The sequence below is a fragment of the Perognathus longimembris genome, chromosome 7 (genome assembly GCF_023159225.1).
Source record: "Perognathus longimembris pacificus isolate PPM17 chromosome 7, ASM2315922v1, whole genome shotgun sequence".
NCBI classification, from domain to species: domain Eukaryota; kingdom Metazoa; phylum Chordata; class Mammalia; order Rodentia; family Heteromyidae; genus Perognathus; species Perognathus longimembris.
Genome location: NC_063167.1, coordinates 68259069 through 68274548, shown reverse-complemented (window position 1 = coordinate 68274548; position 15480 = coordinate 68259069).

Genomic DNA, 15480 nt, shown 5'->3' with positions numbered 1-15480 from the left:
AGGAAGATTCCAGGAAGAGGAGATTATAGGGATAAATTCTGGATTCCTTTCTCTGGCATCTGTCCATCCATTCATCCATTTATCTAATAAAATATTTTATTTTTTTCAGCTTTGTGCTTGTACTGGGACTTGAACTCTGGGAATGGACACTGTCGGTTGGCTTTTTTCACTCAAAGCTGATGCTCTACCATTAGAACCACAGCACTACTATGGTTTTTAATGGTTAATTGAAGATAAGAGTCTCACAGACTTTCCTGCCCAGGCTGGTTTCAAACCGTCATCATCAGATTTCAGTTTCTTGAACACCAAAGCAATTTTCAGTAGCTGCTACTGTGTCCTGCAGGAGACAGCAGGTGCAGTGTATGTGTCCATAGCCTGGGGGGTCACACTCTCTAGATTCAAAGGTAAGCCATTATGCATTTGACTGGTCTATAACAGGGTTTGGAATCTTCTTCAGACATTTTTTAAGGGAAGAAAATGAGGTCATGTATGTTCAATGTTTAGCATGTTTGATCACTGGGCTACGTGCAAGCCTTGGTGTGTGTGGCCGCGAGACGTTCCCCCCCCCCCACTCGCTAAGAATAAGGAGGCAGATAGCAATAAGGAAAGAGGAGGACATCAAAGGGATCCACATTGGCAAGGAAGAAATCAAACTATCTCTATTCGCAGATGATATGATCTTATATCTGAAGGACCCAAAAAGCTCAGTCCCCAAACTCCTACACCTAATAAGCCATTTTGGCAAAGTAGCAGGATACAAAATCAATCCACAAAAGTCAGTAGCTTTTCTGTACACCAGCAATGTACAAACAGAAAAGGAAATTATGGAAACAATTCCATTTACAGTAACCAAAAAAAGAATAAAGTACCTAGGGATCAACCTAACCAAGGACGTGACAGACTTATTTAATGAGAAACATAAAAATCTAATAAGGGAAATCAAAGAAGACACAGGAGATGGAAAGACCTCCCATGCTCATGGGTAGGCAGAATAAATATAGTGAAAATGGCCATATTGCCCAAATTGTTATACAAATTCAATGCAATCCCTATCAAAATCCCAGTTATATTCTTCACTGAAATAGAGAAAGCAATCCATAAATTCATATGGAACAGCAAAAGACCTAGAATAGCCAAAGCAATTCTAGGCAAAAAAAGCAGTGCAGGAGGTATCACAATACCAGACTTCGAGCTCTACTATAGGGCCATCATAACAAAAAAAGCCTGGTATTGGTATAAAAACAGACCGGAAGACCAATGGATCAGAATTGAAGATCCAGGGCTGGGGATATAGCCTAGTGGCAAGAGTGCCTGCCTCGGATACACGAGGCCCTAGGTTTGATTCCCCAGCACCACATATGCAGAAAACGGCCAGAAGCGGCGCTGTGGCTCAAGTGGCAGAGTGCTAGCCTTGAGCGGGAAGAAGCCAGGGACAGTGCTCAGGCCCTGAGTCCAAGGCCCAGGACTGGCCAAAAAAAAGAAACAGAAACAAAAAAAAAACAGAATTGAAGATCCAGAAATAAAACTGCACTCTTACACTCAGCTGATATTCGACAAAGGAGCTAAAGACATACTATGGAATAAACATAGCCTGTTCAACTACTGGTGCTGGGAGAACTGGGCAGCCATAAGCAGAAAACTCAAAGTAGACCCAAGCCTATCACCATGCACCAAGATCAACTCAAAATGGATCAAAGACCTCAATATCAGACCTGAATCCTTGAAACTACTTAAGGACAGAGTAGAAAGGATGCTAGAACTTACAGGCACAGGAAGGAACTTCCTGAATATAGTCCCAGGGGCACAACAAATAGGGGAGAGACTCGATAAATGGGACTACTACAAATTTAAAAGTTTCTGCACAGCTAAGGACATAGCCACCAAAATAGAAAGACAGCCAACCATACGGGAAAGGATCTTTACCAGCACAGCAACAGACAAAGGCCTAATATCTGTCATCTACAGAGAACTCAAAAAACTAAGCCCCTCCAAGCCCAATAAACCAATTAGGAAATGGGCAAAGGAGCTAAAGAGAGACTTCACAAGAGAAGATATAAAAATGGCAAAGAAACATATGAGGAAATGTTCAACATCCCTGGTAGTAAAGGAAATGCAAATAAAAACAACCCTGAGATACCACCTTACTCCAGTTAGAATGGCCTATACTCTGAACTCAGGCAACAACAAATGCTGGAGGGGATGTGGGGAAAGTGGAACCCTTCTCCATTGTTGGTGGGAGTGCAAATTAGTATAACCACTTTGGAGAACAGTATGGAGGTTTCTCAAAAAGCTCAATATAGACCTACCCTATGACCCAGCCATACCACTCCTAGGCATTTATCCAGAACAACAGGCCCCAAGATATCAAAAAGACATTTGCACTTCCATGTTTATCACTGCACAATTCACAATAGCCAAAATATGGAAACAACTCAGATGCCCCTCCACAGATGAATGGATCAAAAAAATATGGTACCTATACACAATGGAATACTATATAGTGATTAGGAATGGTGAAATATTGTTATTTGCAGGGAAATGGTCAAAACTTGAACAAATAATGTTGAGCGAGACAAGCCTAGAACACAGAAAACAAAGGGGCATGATCTCCTTGATATATGACTGTTAGGATGGGGTGACGGAGAGACAGTAGAGACCAGGTCTGTGAAACCAAAAACTGCTTGTCAAATGGTATTTCCCACAAGATTGGGTCAGCGACCCAACATTATGTAACTAAAACCAAACAACTACTCAATATATAAAGGTCAAAAATTGACCTCTCAGTGGAATACAATAGCTCAAAAGCTATGTATGTACGTTCATATAAGACTACTGTCGACATATTGTCTAATGTCAACACTACATTTAAAGCCCTAGGCGAATTTTCTTGGACGTAGGCCACATGGATACTGTATATGTTCTTGATACATTGTGCATTGTATATATGTCTACCTGACCTAGGGAAGGGAAAGAAAAACAGGGGTGTAAGATATCACAAGAAATCTACACACTGCCCTACTATGTAACTGTACCCTTTTTGCACAACACCTTGTCAAAAAATTTTTGTTTAATTAATAAATAAATTACAAAAAAAAAAGAATAAGGAGGCAGGACACATGGGCTGTCTCGGAAAACTTCTGGGAAATCCACCGGTTTACTCAGGGGAGGGGTTTATATGACAGTAATGGCAGCAGGAAGGGGAGGGATCTGGAGTCACTAGGGATAGGCTGATCTGGGCTGTCTATCACAGTGATGTCACGGAACTTCCCCCAGAGGCGGAGATCACAGCCCACAGGACTGCCCCCTGGGCTCTGGCCTGCACCATTTTGACACACACATGCAATGCTCCTAGGCAAGAGGCGGGGCTGGTTTGGGCCTCTTTTGGTTCTGACCCAGAAGGGGGTAAGAGTGGCTAACAGCCACGCAGCCCCAGGGCAGGAGAAAGGGATGGTCTCTCAGGACCTGTAAAGCCGATGCCCCAACACCTAAGTACTAGACAAGATATCTAATTATTGTTATCAAGGGAAGACCCAAAGAAGTGACCTTGAATTCTTAGATAATGTACATAGGTGGCAGCTTGGAGGGAGCAAATGCCAGGTTATCTTATTTCAGAATGAGCAAGGTTTCCTTTGTAACCTTTCCTTGCAAACTCCCAGAACCAAAGGCTAGTCATAATAATGACCTGGCTAGGTTCTAGAACCCTCCAGTTCCCCTTCCAGTTGCCCTTACTTTCTATATGTTCTGAAACACTTCTTATATTTCCCCTCTCTCAAATGCTCTTCTTTTTCTTTAGCTTGAGAAAAAAAATCAGATGCAGAACCTGAAGCTCAGGTTGAAAAACAGCCCTATCATTGTTGCTTGGAAATGGATTCTCTTATTAATAGCGCTTCCTTTTAAAAAATATATTTTATATTTTTTGTGCTAGGGTTTGAACTCAGGGCCTTGCAGTCCTTTTCATTCAAGGGTGGTACTTGAGTAACACCTCCACATCAGGCTTTTTGCTGGTTAATTGGAGGTAAGGGTTTTGTTTTCTGCCCTGGCTGGCTTCAAACTGTGACCCTCAGATCTCAACCGCCTGAGTAGCAAAGATCAGAGGCATGAGCCACCAGCGACTAGCTTAATAGCACTTCTTGATGAAAGATTCCCCTTTCCCACAGGGCCTGCCTGGAACAGAGATAAATGTGCCAATTTGGCCCTAAAGTTCATCTTCTGTCTGAGCCAAATTACTGTAGGAATTCTGAATTATAATTTGTTTGTATGATCATTAATTTATCTAATTACAAATTTCTCACAAGCAATGGGAACTGAAGAGGAATTATTATCCGACCCATTACATCTAATATGTAGCTCTTTAAATAAAAATGACAAATAATTCATCTGGGGTGCCAGTGGAGGTGCTGATAAAACTTTTAAGGAGTCATCTTTCTTTACCAGTCACTGTTTTATGCATTATACAAAGAGAAGCCTGTTTCATCTTCATATAGAAAGTAGGCACTATACTTTCCATATTACCAGATAATGAAATTGAGGGACAGAGAGGGTAAGAAACTTGCTTAAGGTCACACAGTGAGTGTGTAGTTTGATCAGGGTTCTCTATGGAGTTCCAGAGTTGAGACATTGATTTTTTACCAAGACTACCTTGAGTGCCAGTCCCAGTTCTGGGGATGGAATATTTAAAGAAGGGTAGCATTTAATACCTTCCTTTTCAGGACTCAAAGCCTGCCATGGGAATTGGGTATAAAAAATAAATAGAATGCCTGTGAACTCAGGCATTCTGGTTCTGAAGATGGCTACAGAATGAGTTTTCCCATGACATAAAGTGTGTGAACATCAGCTTTTCAGTACTGTAATGAAATACTAAATGTGGGCTTCTTATTTTAAAAGAAGCTTGTTTAGCTCATCCTTTTGAAGTTTGAAGGCATGTCATCTATATTGCCATAGGTCTGGTGAGGGATTCTGGCAGATAGCAATGATGGGTCTGTGTATAGAACAAGCAATCATTTCTAAAGCCAAGGAACAGAGAAGTGGGTAAACAAGGCATGATCCTTTTTGTAACAAGCCTCTTGGGAGAACTACCCAGAGGCCACATAAGAACCAAAAAAAAAAAAAAAAAAAAAGAAGGATCACAAACCAGGTATCAGTGGCTCATGCCTGTGATCCTAGCTACTTAGGAGGCTGAGATCTGGGGATCATGATTCAAAGCCAGCCTGGGCAGTAAAGTCTGTGAGAGTCTTATCTCCAATTAACTGCTAAACGTGGAAAGTGAAGGTAGAATGGTAGAGCTTCAGCCTTGGGCAGTAAAACTAAAGGACAGTGCCCAGGCACTGAGTTGACCCCCCCCCCACACACACAGAATATAAGAGACATTCCTCCTGCCTAATGGTGTATTGACTTCCCATTAAGTTCCACTCCTTAATGTTCTATGGCACTTCCCTGACCTGAGACCACGTCACTGACCTGAGACCCAAACCTCCTATTACCATATAAACCACTGTGGGGACACAAACCATATGAAAACCGTAACAGAAAGGCAAGGTACCCACAAAACTCTGAGAAGTCACCTCAAACAAGTTGTGTTTGGATACAATCTTCAGGAGTAGGTTAGCACTAATTCCTATCTCTCACAGAATTCTAGCAAGGCTTCTTATTCCTGTATACCCTAAGTCCACATGGTAGGCCCCTCAGTGATAAAATACAAGTAAACCAAAGGGAAACCATGGAATTCAGTTGTCTGATTGGGTCCTTTCTCCCACCTGAGAGCAACAGCATCCTTGATTCTTAAGTACAGTTTGGCCCCTTATGTGCTCTTTCCTCTAAAGGGATTAGATTTTAATCTGTTTGGTTTTCTCTTTTCCCATTTTCTCATTGTTCTCAAATCTTAGATTACTCAGACATGTGATCAGTGACTCACAGCATTTCAGCTGGAAAAGGGCAGGGAATTGGACCATCATCCTGGTGGCTGATGGTATGTAGACAGTATCTCTTTCTTATGAAAACAGTTTGGGTTAGGTCACACTCCTGGGTGTCTTTTTTGCCTGGAGGCTTCTCAAGAAGCTAGCTTTCCAGCTGTCCAGGTAGGCTTATGCTCCAAGGAAAATCCTTTTAATTGGAAGAGGAGTAAATAGAGCATCACACTGAGTGCCTTAAACAGAGACCAATTCTAAGTAAGAGTGGGGCTCCCATCTCAAGGTAAAAGGCAAAGCAGATTAGAGAGTGAGAAAATTATCAAGACAGCTTTGGGAACTTGAAGTTATCAACCTGGAAACTAGAGAACATGGAGATATTCCCCATTCTTCATAAGTACCAGTACATTAAGTGTGCGTGTGTGTGTGTGTGTGTGTGTGTGTGTGTGTGTGTGTGTGTACTGGTATTTGAACTCAGGGCCTTGTATTCCTTCTTGGGTTTTTTTTTGCTCAAGATTGGTTCTTTACAACTTGAGCAATGCCTCCACTTCTAGCTTTTTGCTGGTTAGTTGGAGATAGGATTTTCACAGATTTGTCTGCCAGAGATGGTTTTGAACCTTGATCCTCAGATCTCAGTCTCCTGAATAGCTAGGATTACAAGCATGAGCTGCCAGTGCCTGGCTCAGGTTAACTTTTCAAAGCCTTGTTATCTCTTCATTAAAAAGCTCATAACAGAATCTTGGAACAGTGGTCCATGCCTACATTCCTACCTATTTTGGAGGCTGAGGAAGGAGAACTGCACATTTAAGGCCAAGATCCTGAGACTCTAAACAAATAAATGAACACACAAAAAACATTTCAAAAGCATTACCTGGAGGGATAATTTTGAAGCAGAAGAAAAAAGAAGTCTATAATCTCAGCTGCTCTTTCTCACACAAGTTAAGTCTTTTGCTCTAGTTTAGTTCCTTATCTTCAGTCCAACATCTGGCATAAGCATCTCCTGTCATCACATATTTTCTTTCCATCCCTACCACCTCTTTCCTGGCATGTGATATGTTGCTGCACAACTGGATTTCTAAGGGCCCTTCTGTGTCTCTCCTTCTTCCCGCTATCACCCTGCCTACTAATAACATGGGGCCACTGGATTTCTTTTCTTGGGGCCTAGTCTCATCATGCTACCTTCCTCTCTATAAACACTCAGGGGCTCCTCTGTTCTTAGGAACACATGCCAACTTGTCTAGATGGCTTTGAAGGTTGACATAGTTGGTTTCGGCTGAATCATCCCCTGGTTTATGAATGTACTAGGTTGCTTCCTGCTGTCCATTTCCTATGAAGTCCCTTTTTCCTTGAGGTAATCAAGACGGATTACTTCATGGCTTACGTAGACAGAAGGGAAAGCCAGCAGGAAGGACACAAAGGCATTTCATGTCCTTCAGGGCTCCCTGCTCACTTTGCCTGTTTAGATCAATCCCAACCTGTGTTTCAAATGGTACTGAAATCCTATCCTGTCTATCCTTGTTCATAATAGCAAAATGTTTAGTGAGCTCTTTATCAAGAGCTGACAGTTTGGTGCCAAGCAAAGGAGGCCACATCCATTCATCATTGCAGCTGCCCAGTGCCCCAGCCTGGAAAAACCACATCTACCACTTGTCATTTCCTGGCAGTTCCCCTGTTCTTGCTCCTAGCCTGATTGTAAATGAAAAACTCCAACTTTTGTGACCTTCAAGAGCAGAATGAAAAATGACTGACTGGCCAAGAGGTGTTCCATGTGGCAAACTGAGTTTTCAGGCCTTGTCTGAGTTCAGCTGTGATGGCTGAGCCAGAATTCAAATAGGAGTCTGAAGGCATCATCACCCTCCTTGCTTTGTAGGCTACTGGGGAAGCTGGGGATGGCAGAGACAGTACTAACCATTGAGTTGCTAAGGAGGAACATAGTTAGGGAGGGCACCAATTGGAAGGAGGTGCTAACTTGATTGCATTAAGGATAAACTTGGGCAGAAAGTTTTGTGTTTTTCTTTAAATGAGATTGTTTATGGTGCTGGCTGTAGGGTCAGTGGTGACAATGAAACAGCTCCTTAGATATAGTCATTGGTATTCATTGTTCAACACATTTTGCTTTGCTGTTCTGTGTTAAGGGACTCATTCCTGAATTTTCTGGGCTTCCTTGAATTTAACTTCTGGGTGAATGGGGAGAAGTAACTGGAGAAAGGAGAAAAAGAGAGCTAGAGAGTGCAGAAGCTGCTGCTCTCGGCAATATTTCTGGGAGAGTCTGTGTCTTCTGGGGCCTGGGTTTCTGAGCAACCTTTGCCTCTGTCCCACTCCCACAAACCTGCCATGCTGGAGGCCAGGCCATGCAATGCCCTTCCCTATTTCTGCAACTCTGAAGCTGGGTAGTTGCTTTGTTCCTCTCTCTCTCTCTCTGTGTGTCTGTCTATCTGTTTGTCTGTCTCTCTCTCTCTCTATCTCTATCTCATTGTCCAAATATCAGGACGCAAACTCTGTTATCTGATGCTCTTTGCTCTTTGGCTAATGCTCTGCCACTTGAGCCATGCCTCTGACCCCTGCTTTGCTCTTTTAATTCTGCAATTTGTAATACTGACTTTGTCTTTAGGTTATCTCTGTTGAGCTTTGTGGAATGAATGTCATTTTCCTGATGGGACCTTCCTTCTTGAACAATGCCTTGGCACACTGAGCAGGAATGGACCCAAAGCCATTGATCTAATGAGAACAGGAATGGGAATTGTGCTCTGTCTGGTGTCTTTTCCAAGTGCAAGAGAAGTATATGAGTCACAAAGAGCAGGGGTTGCTGTCTTCCCAGGGATCTTTTTAATTAGGAGATAGACGCTTCTTCCTAAATAATGCATGCCCTGCTAAAGTGTTTCCTTTGTGTTGGTGAGAAAGAGATTCTGTCATAATCAGTGGAGAAACCTGAAATCAGGCAAGAGACAACAGAGGACATAGAAACCAGCACTTCCTTCTGGGCTCATGTTCTCATCCTCCCAGCCCAGAACTAGGCCCCCATGACCCATGCTGGTTACAAGTACTTAGAAAGCACAAACATCCTACATCAGCCACAGAAAAATAATTTCCAAAGCAGGAAACTCCCTAAACACATCCCACATGCCCCTACACTAGGATAACACAACCACAATCTTCACTTGGATTGTGTGAATATTTGTTGAGCACCTAGATTGTGGTTCAATAAGGATTTCAAGTATCAAACTCTCAGCCTTCAAAAGACCTTTATTTTAGTATCAAAGTATCAAAGATAAGAGGCCATTCTTTTTTTCTTTTTCCTTTTTGGTACTGGTACTGGGGCTTGACACAGGACCTGGGCTATCCTTTAGCTGTTCCGCTCCAGGCTAGCACTTCACCACTCAAGTCGCAGCTTCACTTCTGGCTTTTTGGTGGTTAACTGAATATAAAAGGTTTCACAGATTTCCTTCTTGGGCTGGCTTCAAACTATCTTCAGATTTCAGCCTCCTAAGCAGCTACGATTACTAGAATGAGCTAATTGCCTGAGAAGCCATTCTTATCTATGGTACTTATCTATGACCTTGCCATTCAAGGTCAGGATGACAGTCTGAAAGGAACAATTGGTAGAGACTAGTTACACTGGAAGAACTCCTTCTAAGTGCTTTAGAATCAAGGGGCACTACAGTTTGTACACTGTACATATTTTAGTCCACGTAAGTATTCCCCCAAATCCTTGGCATTATGCATCATTATTCCCATTTAACAGACAACTGAGACCCTAAGAAGTAAAGTATTTCAAAATCACATAGCTGGCAAGTTGTAGAACTGCATGGACCTGCTTCCTCATTTGTCTGATTCCAAGCTCATGTTTCATCCACCATCTCCCTCTCTTCCCACTCTATTTGGTGGCAGAGACTAGACTCAGTCCTGGATAACTGGGAATCAATAGTAAGGGAGGGAGAGTGAAATGGGCCTCAGTAACAATATGAGGAAGATTGTCCTGGCAGAGGCCTGCTGAGAAGGTCACATAAGAAACTAGAGTCAGGGAGACAAGTTAAGAGACTGAGAATAACAGTCCTGGAGGATGCCACAGAATGAAAAGGAGACAAATTTAAAATCCTCCAAATTTAAAATCAAATACAAAATGATTTCTATTTTTTCTCCTCAACATAAGGAAGGTTTTATGGTTATTGTTAAATAAAAAGTTGCCAAGCACAGGTGGCTCATGCCTGTAATCTTAGCTACTCAGGAGGATGAGATCCTCATGATTCAAAGCCAGCCCAGGCAGGAAAGCTCATGAGACTCTTATCTCCAATTAACCAACAAAAAGTTGGAAGTGGATCTGTGGCTCAAATGTTTCATTCAAACACAAGTCTTGAGGGAAAAAGCTAAGGGGCAATGCCCAGGGTCCTGAGTTCAAATATAAATAAAATATTAGCACTAAATAAGTGAATAGCCAGTGTATCTGCTCAATTTTGTGATCAAATGGTCATGCCAACCTATTAACAACTCCACGAATTAGGAGAAGCTATACCAGTTCCTCAGGTTCTGCTACACTAAAGGAGGGTGCCTGAGTTCAGGTTTAAAAAAACATAATAGGCCACAAAAAGGTTCCAGAAACAGACTCCCTGAGGGAGGCATTGGGAAGGAATTAAGAGTATTTCTGGCTTGAGGGAGAAATCAGACAGAAAGTATCTATAGGGCTGAAGTTTGGTGCTTGTATAGAAAGAATTAAGTCTTCTTAAGATCAGAGCTGAGTAAATCAGTTTATCCTTGGAGATCACAAAGATGAGAATTGCAATATACTAGTGCATTAACATGCATCTACACAGTCAGCTGTAGGCAACATGGGTGGATTAAGTTACAGGTCTGTAATGTGTCTAGCAGGATGCATGTAGGAATTTGAGATTTCCTATCATTTGGGTGTCCATTATTCTGAAGAACTGACTTATTTGAAAAAAAAAATCACCAAAGACTCAAGATAAAAGGCTGAAGGCTCAGGTCATAACATAAAACAACTCCATCCCTGATTAATTTTCTTAGGTAACAAGAGCCATAAAAGTGAACTGAAGTGAGCATTGCTGTTTTTAATGTGGGAGTTCTGTGGAGGAATTAGGTCAAGCAGAAGGGAGAGTCAGTTGTAAAGAAGACAGAGCTTAAGATGGGCAATGGCTTGAGACCATTAAGTCTAAACTTCTCAACTCAGAGATTAAAAAAACTGAAACACAGAAAGAAAAAAAAAAACTGTTGGACACTGGTGTTAACAGACAGCTTGGAAAGGTGTCAGATTGGAAGATATAGACCAGGGGCTGTCAGTCATGGGCTGATAGGGCTGAGGATTAAGAAAGTAGGGGGAGAGAGATAATGGCTGAGGCTGGATCATGAGCAAATTCGATGGCTAGGAGCAGAGGAGTGAAGATACACTCTATGATGCATTGTACTAAGGAAGGAATAAGAATAGATGAGTCAAATGAACTGCAAGCAGAAGACTTTGAGGCAACAAAGAGAAGCCCATAATAGCAATTATGCCAAAGTGGTGAGAAAAGTAGGATGCAAAAAGGTTTGGGGGTTGCCAGGCACCGGTGGCTTATGCTTGTATTCCTAGCTACTTAGGAGTTTGAGATCTGAGGGTCAAAGTTCAAAGCCAGCCCAGGAAGGAAAGTCTCAAGACTCTTCCCTCCAAGTAACCAGCAAAAAGCCAGAAGTGGAGATATGGCTCAAGTGATACAGTGCTGTTCGACAGAAAAAACAAAACAAAACCAAACAAAATCACAGAAGGACAGCACCCTGGTACTGAGTTCAAGCACCAGCACTGGTACAGATACACACACAGAGACAAGACATACAGACACACACACACACACACACACACACACACACACACACACACACACACACACAGATTTTTAGAAAAAGTTGAGTCCTGATGACAATGTTTATGCTCCTGGATCCTACTAGGTCTAAAGGTAGACATTTCCAGGACTTCTCAGTTATGGGAGCTGATACATATCCTTTTTTGCTAAGGTGTAAAAATAAAAAGATGCTGGGTGCTGATGGCCCATGTCCATTATCCTAGCTACTCAAGAGGCTGAGGATTGCACTTTGAAATAAACCTGAACAGGAAAGTCCATGAGACTCTTATCTTCAACTAACCACCAAAAAATCTGGAAGTGGAGTTGTAGTTCAAGTGGTAGAACACTAGAGCCTCAAGCACAAAAGCTCATGGACAGTGCCCAAGCCCTGAATTCTAGCCCCTGGACTGGTACACATGCATGTGTATACACACGCACAAATACAAGATAGAAAAAGATCTTTTAGTCTTATTCATTAGGAAGATGAAGGTAGATGCTATTGAAAAAAGTATATGTTATTAAAAATAAGGAGAAATCTGGAGTGGTGAATCACATCCATAATCGTATTTACTTGGGAGGCAAAAATTGGGAGAAACAGTGCAAGCCAGCCTGGGCATAATTGTGAAATTCTATTAAAAATGATAAAACAACAAGGTTTGGGGGTGTGGTGCAAGTGGTAGAGCACCTGATGAACAAATGCAAAGCCCTGAGTTCAGACCCCAGTACTGCCACAATAAAAAGACAGAGAAAAAGAATGAGTAAAATGAAAACAGTTATATTGTAATATGAAGGTCAGATCTGGCCAGTGCCACCATTGGCCACATGGCGAGTTGAACTATCTGGCATCTTGTCTTGATGAGTGTGCCTGGATTTCTAGAGGAGGGGAAGTCCCATCCCTAGGTGATGGGATTTCCTGAATCCCAGAAGACAGGTGGGCACATGGCCTATAGGTTACTGAACCTGTCAGTCAAGTGCTTAGAACTGGGAACTTCCTATGACCCTTCCCCCTGACCTGACCCTATATAGGGTCAGACCAGCTCATGTGCCATTTATACCATGCCACATATCTCCATGTTTGTATCCTGTGTCCTGTCTCCTGGCTCGTCTCTGGTCACCATGGCATCCCAAGTCAGCTAACCATTGGAGCTGAATTGGTTTGTTGGTATGTTTTTTTTTTTTGTTTGTTTGTTTGTTTTATTTCTTCCCTTTCTGGCCTGTTTCCTCATGGTGTAAAGGGTATCTGCAGGCTGTAGGCCTTTGTAACAACTGAATTCCTGCAGACTGCTCTAATAAAAACCCCAAGATTCTATCCTTCAATACATGGCTTCTCAGATAATTTACACATATATAACAATATTAGTTAGATTTATATAGAACTCTTTAGGGGCTGTGAATATGACCTAGTGGCAAGAGTGCTCACCTCGTATACATGAAGTCCTGGGTTCGATTCCTCAGCACCACATATATAGAAAATGGCCAGAGAAATGCAAATCAAAACAACATTGAGATTCCACCTCACCCCAGGCAGAATGTCCATTATCAAGAAAACTAACAATAACAAATGTTGGAGGGGATGTGGCCAAAAGGGAACCCTACTTCATTGTTGGTGGGAATGTAAACTGGTTCAGCTACTCTGGAAAGTGATATGGAGATTCCTCAGAAGGCTAAATATGGAGCTCCCCTATAACCAACACCTCCACTTTTGGGCATCTACCCAAAAGACCACAAACAAGAACACACTAAAGCTACCAGCACAACAATGTTCATCGCAGCACAATTTGTCATTGCTAAAATATGGAACCAACCCAGATGCCCCTCAGTAGATGAATGGATCAGGAAAATGTGGTACATATACACAATGGAATTTTATGCCTCTATCAGAAAGAATGACATTGCCCCATTTGTAAGGAAATGGAAGAACTTGGAAAAAATTATACTAAGTGAAGTGAGTCAGACCCAAAGAAACATGGACTCTATGGTTTCCCTCATAGGGAATAATTACCACAGGTTTAGGCTAGTCACAGTGGAGGATCACAAAAGCCCAATAGATATGCCCTTATAAACACAGAAGATGATGCTAATTGAAATGGACTCCATGTTATGGAAACGACCGTTATATCACTGTTGTAATTACTTTCAACATGCCATGTGAAACCGTAGCTTCTTTTCTTGATCATCCTCTTGTATCCCCTTCCTGTGGTTGTCCCTGTGCTATCACTGTATCTCATCTGAGTACTCTGGATACTGTATATACTGGTATTAGAACTAGGGAAGTGAAAGGGAATATCAAAATCGAGATACAAAGGATAAAAAGACAAATGACTCCAAAAGCACTACTTACCAAACCATTTGGTGTAAACCAACTGAACAACTCATGAGGGGAGAGGGAAAGGGAGAGGGAGAGGGGGAAGTGAGGGAGGAGGTAACAAATTGTACAAGAAATGTACCCATGGCCTAACATATGAAACTGTAACCCCTCTGTACATCACTTTGACAATAAGTAATTATTAAAAAAAAAAAAAAGACTTAAAAAATGGCCAGAAGTGGCACCGTGGCTCAAGTGGCAGACTAGCCTTGAACAAAAAGAAGCCAAGGACAGTGCTCGGGCCATGAGTTCAAGGCCCAGGACTGGCAAAAAACAAACAAAAACAAAACCCCTCTCTACCCCTAATGAAATCCACATATGAAACACACACACACACACACACACACACATCCTACACACACACACACCATATCATACATACTCTATTCATTCTTTAATGTAAAAGCTAAGAAATACAGATCATATAATTTCAATGGTTCCACCTATGAACTCAGAACTTTTTTTTCAAGTTTCAAACATTTAATAAACAAATAAGTGAACTCTCACCCACAGATTATAAAATGTTTACTTCTTGAAACTCAAGTAGCGATAGAGCACTTGCCTCCCATGCATGATGCCCCAGTAACCTCCCTTCCCCACATAAACTTGGCATGGTGGTGCATACCTGCATTGTCAGCTATTTGAGAAGCAGAGGCAGGAGGATTACAAAACTGAGGCTGGGGGCTGGGGATATAGCCTAGTGGCAAGAGTGCCTGCCTCGGATACACGAGGCCCTAGGTTCGATTCCCCAGCACCACATATATAGAAAACGGCCAGAAGTGGCGCTGTGGCTCAAGTGGCAGAGTGCTAGCCTTGAGCGGGAAGAAGCCAGGGACAGTTCTCAGGCCCTGAGTCCAAGGCCCAGGACTGGCCAAAAAAAAAAAAAAAAAAAAAAAAAAAAAAAACTGAGGCTGGCTTAGGCCACAAAGAGAGACACATACTAGACCTCATTTCAAAAATGAAAGAACTGAAGGCATGACAATGGTAGAGAGCTTGCCTTCATGAGTTTAAAACCCATTACTATTAAACAATACACTGGTAACTCATGCCCATAATCCTTGCTACTCAAGAGGCTGAGATCTAAGGATCACAGTTCAAATCAATCTGGGCAGACAAATCATTCCCCACTCATTCTTAAATGTAAAGCTTAAATGTAAATATGTGTCATGTAATTTCAATGATTCTACCTATGAACTCAATACTTTTATTTTCACTTACAATTGACCACACAATATAAATATGAAGCAAAATCGAAACAAAATTTTCTTAACTTAGAATAACATTAATTAAACAACAACCAAAAAAAAAATCAATGTGGTTACTCAAAAGACAGAGACTGTGGAAGACAGGAAAGCTATATTGCTCACAGCTAGGGCCACACCTC